Raw genomic sequence first — 4,997 nt, forward strand, 5'->3', positions numbered from 1 at the left:
TAGAAGAGGCAGGGGATGGCTGTGAGCTAAACCTGTTAAAGTGCCCATATTATGAAAAAATCACTTTTTCTGGGATTTGGGGTGTTCTGTTGTGTCTCTGGTGCTTCCACACACATACAAACTTTGAAAAAAATCCATCCATGCTGTTTAGAGTGAGATACAGTTTCTGAATGTGTCCTGCCTTCAGTCTCTGGGTGAGCTGTTCAAAATCGGCACGGCTTGTGACATCACAAGCCGAAACGAGCAGGCTAACCGCAACCATTAGCTCGTAGCGTTAGCGTTAGCATGCTAACGCTAATGCTAGCATGCTAACGCTAGCATGCTACCTCGTTCTCAATAGCAAAGCACTGCTACAACACACACAAGTTCACCATAATCTACAAAAGAACTACTTACATGTGCGCCCTCATTTAGAAGTCTCCCAGCTAATCCTGCCTTGTAACTGACCGAAGTTGTAGAAACAGCCTTTCTTTTACTGTCTATGGAGCTAGCTAGCTGACATGATCTACATCTGAGCTACTGGGCATGTGCGGGTGCAATCAAAGATAGTACAGAAGAAGAAGAAGAACAGAGGTCTCACTCTGTAGCTAAAACAGAGACCAGCTGAAAAGAGGATCTGCAGCAGTGAGAGAGAGCGGTGCAGTACAACAAAAATATGGTGTTTTTTGAAAATTAAACCATGTAAACCTATTCTGGAACAACCTTAAAATACAATTATGAAACTGAAAATGAGCATAATATGGCTGCTTTAAAGTAACAGTTTAGCTTGTTTGCTCTCTCATGGCTGCCTGGTGTTGGTCTTCTTCTACCCCCACACCCGGTGATCTCTTTCATCGCTGTCCACACCTCCCTCATATTGTTCTCCTGTAGACTGGCTTCCAGCTTCCTCCTGTAGGAGTTTTTACATTCCCTCAGTTTATCCCGTAGTTTGTGCTGTACTCCCCTCAGCTCCTGTCTGTCCCATGACCTGAAAGCTTTCTTCTTCTCATTCAGAAGAACTTTAAGGTCACTGGTGATCCACGGCTTGTGAGTGGGAAGGCAGCGTACAGTCCGGGAGGGCATGGTGATGTTCTCACAGAATTTGATGTATTCTGTGATGCAGTCTGTCATATTATTGATGTCCTCCCCATGTGGTTCACAAAACACGTCCCAGTCTGTAGACTCAAAACAGTCCTGAAGAGCCTCCTCAGCCTACTGAGTCCACCTCCTCACAGTCCTTGTGTGGACAGGCTGCCGCTGTACAAGAGGAACATACTCAGGAGACAGCAAGACAAGGTTGTGATCTGATTTGCCAAGGGGGGGAAGGGCTGCCCCACAAGAGACAATGCACTGTATGCATCCTTGGCATTAGCATACAGGATGTCCAGAGTTTTATTGTCTCTTGTGGGGCAGTTAACATATTGATGAAAGTCAGGGAGGGATTTATCCAGTGAAACATGATTAAAATCCCCAGTGATAACCATGAAGGCATTGGGCTATTGCGTCTGAAGTTATGAGACATTGACAACTTCAGACTACCTGTTGTCTGGAGATGTGCACCAGTGCCCAGGCCCGACTTCCCGAGTTGCCAGCAGCGAGTACACGAGGAGTATTATCCCTGTTTATCGAGGGTTGGGCGTCGGTCGACTTTGACTGGGAGATGGATCTATCAGTGCCGGGGAGCGGAGATCACGGAAAGGAACGGCTGCAACAGCGGGGGGCATGGAGAGCGTTGGAAGCCTGGGCTGGCCATCAGTGAGCGCGTGGATCGACAACGACGGGGCTTCCGTGGCTACGGAGCCAACATCTATTTCCTTGCCTTACGCTTCTGACTCTACAGGCTCATATCGTCCAATAGTCACTGCACTCAACGTAAGCGTAACAATCTGCACGGTACCTCCCATAGTGCATACAACACATTACAATACTGCTCTGAAAAAGTATCGTAAAATGAACTTTTTTAAAACTGTCAATCAATCTCGACTGATCTGGGATAAACAACTCAAACCTAGGGGTCTCTTTGGAGGACATATTAACATCCGTAGCCTCACCCCAAAGTCTGAACAAGTGCATCATCTTCTTATAAATTCTAACTTAGATTTTTTAGGCTTGACAGAATCATGGTTACATAACAACTCCCCATCTGCTGCATTGCATGTACCAGGCTATAATATCTATAGATTAGACGGGACAGATCTAATGGAAAAGGGGGAGGGGAAGGGGGGGGGAGTCATGATTTATATCAAAGACCACATCAACTGTCATCAGATATGCTGGCCTCTTGACCATGATTTGGAGTGTATTGGATCACTTTAGGATCACTTATATACATTATCCTAAATAACCATAAACAACAGTCAGACCACTAGAAGCACCACACGCGGTGACCTAATTCCATTCAGGAAAAGTACATTTGGCCAACTATCATTTTCTGTTACGGCATCACAAAATTGGAATTCATTGCCCACTACAATCAAAGATATACATACATATTCCACGTTTACAACACACCTTAAAACATGGCAGTCCGATAACTACTACTGAACACATGAATCTGTCAGATGTGATGTGTGTTCGATGTGACATAGTCATTGTTGCTGTCGCTCCATCTCTGCTGCCCGCCTCTGTTATGTCTTGTATGTGGTTTCAATGTGGCTTTCTCTTGTCTCCTTCGTATTGTATTAACTGCTTGGACTGCTTTAATGCCATTGCCATTATCTGTGCTTGTTTGTTTGTGTGCCACTTCTTTGTATGTTTTAACCCTTTTTGCTTAGGCCTGCTGTTATTATATGTAATGTAACTCATTTGAATATGTTAACCATTGTATTTTAGGATGCCTGTTGTCAGCTGGCTGGGGACTACAGCTGAAGATTAGCCGTTGAGGCTAAAGCTGCTCCTTTTACTGTACAGTTAATTAAGGGGGACTGTCCACGACATTATAAACTAATAAACTAAACTAAACTAAACTAAACACCACACACCACCCAGTTTGTAGACATACTCATCCAGAGGGTCATGGACAGAAGACGCAACCTTCAGTTCAAGGTGCCAACCTCCTTACTTGCCCTGCCACAACCTGCACTGCCACCCAACATTGTGGGTTGAAAACATGCGGAACAAGCTCCTACTACTGGCTGTAGTCTCTAGCCTCTGGCCGAAAAAGCTTCCGATGACGCAAAATGACGATTTTTGCGTCATCCGAGTTTTTTTTCCATACACACAATACAGGGATCACTCGTCTCAGGGGGACATGAGGGAGGGAAGCACGGTCATTCGAAAATAGTACCGGGTTTCTACTGATACAAAGCTTAATGCTAATCGGTGAAGTATCCCTTTAATTTCACAATTCATTATCACTCACAGAGGCAGTAAAAAAAGTTTTATTTGGAGCACAAACAAAACTCATGGGCAAAAGTTTCCAAATCGACAGGCAAAGTCCAAAAACAGGCATTTGTACAAAAACACAGGGAATCAGAAGAATCAGAAAAACAGGAACACAAGGAACACAAGAAACACAAGGAATACAAGGAAACGCTCAAAAGCTGACAAAATGGAACAGACAATCTCGCACTGAGACTACGTTTACACGTGGCCAGCTATTTTCATAAACGGACATTTCACCCTTTCCGTTTTTAAAAATAACATTGTGCATACCTGTCAGTTTTCAGAAAAGTGTTCGTTTACACAAACCCGTGTATATGCCGTCAAAAGCATGCCAAACCTGTAGGTGGCAGTGCAACAAGAAGCTCAAGCCCACATTAGCCATCAGAATCCCGAAAATAGCAACAGCAACGAATCACTTTCTCTTTCGAATAAAGATGGCGCCAGGATCATCATTCGTATGGACTAACCAGGGGCCTCATTTATAAAACCTGTTACGCAAGAAAAAGTTGCGAGAAGCAGGGTGAAATTTGCCGTTGCAACATTCCTCGCAAAAGTCGGGATTTATAAAGAATTTCCATGCGTAAAAATGCGCCAGTTTTCCGCAACCTTTTGACCACACGTGAGATCGTGCGTAATGCTCCCAAGGTTTTGTAGACTGCGTTTTAGTGAACTCCGAAAATGCGCTTTTCCTCCGCTTCTCCCCTGCCTCTCCCCGTGAAATGCGCCCCGTACAACGGGGAGAGGCAGGGGTTCCTCCCACACTGTGCAGCGGATGCTAATGGAGACTTTTAGCGTCAATAAGAACGACAACGGCACCTGTCCGTATTTTACGAGATGGGAGTGAGAATCTGTAGATGTGAGCACACTCTAAATTTTAATAATAAAGACATATTATGCTATTTATTATTTCTTCTTACTTGGCCTTGGCTCATTTTCTGTGAAGAACATAAAAAATAACTTATTTTCAATGACTGCATTACATACATACAACTATTACATATGAGGTGTTCGGGTCTACTGGATTGTAGGTGCTGTGAAACAACTGTGTCCTCCTAACTGGGCCTGCTGTGTGTGTGTGTGTGTATATGTGTGTGTGTTTCTGTGTGTGTGTGTGTGTGTGTGTGTGTGTCTGTGCGTCTCTGTGTGTCTCTGTGTGTTTCTGTGTGTCTGTATGTGGGCATGTCTGATTGTAGGTGTCTGTGTGTGGGAATGTTGTCTTTCTGCACCTGCTATTCCCACACAAAGTTACAAAATTGTTACATTTCAAGCACTTTCACCTGTTCTGATTAAGTTCTAAAAAATAAGCACCAATAATGATCAAAAATCTTGTTTCTATTTTTTACCTTTTTAATAATTGAATTTCCTTGTTTTCTCAAAAAACGAAAATGATCATATGATCGTAAATGTGATCTCACAGGGGTAAATGGAAAATATGAACCATAAATGATGTATATATCATTGGTAATTGAGCTAAGGCTGCGTAACAAACATATGAACACCACACAAGGGTTAAGGCTTCCAAACAGGATTTTGTTTCGATGTTCTACCTCTGTTAGGAGCACATCGATCTCACAATCACTGAATCGTGTTTTTTCCCCACTTTTCCGTTTCATGATTGGTCATCAAGGGCTTCT

General features: G+C 43.5%; 1 long non-coding RNA gene across 1 annotated transcript; it reads right to left on the reverse strand.

The window, feature by feature from the left end:
- Nucleotides 1-2,816: 2,816 nt before the first annotated feature.
- LOC118494230 lies at nucleotides 2,817-4,033 on the reverse strand. Its single transcript, XR_004896319.1, has 3 exons — nucleotides 3,827-4,033; nucleotides 2,977-2,979; nucleotides 2,817-2,830 (listed from the first exon to the last, which is right to left on the reverse strand). It is a non-coding gene; the product is annotated as an uncharacterized LOC118494230 (long non-coding RNA).
- Nucleotides 4,034-4,997: the final 964 nt, after the last annotated feature.

This window comes from Sander lucioperca, chromosome 22 (assembly GCF_008315115.2).
Source record: "Sander lucioperca isolate FBNREF2018 chromosome 22, SLUC_FBN_1.2, whole genome shotgun sequence".
NCBI lineage: Eukaryota > Metazoa > Chordata > Actinopteri > Perciformes > Percidae > Sander > Sander lucioperca.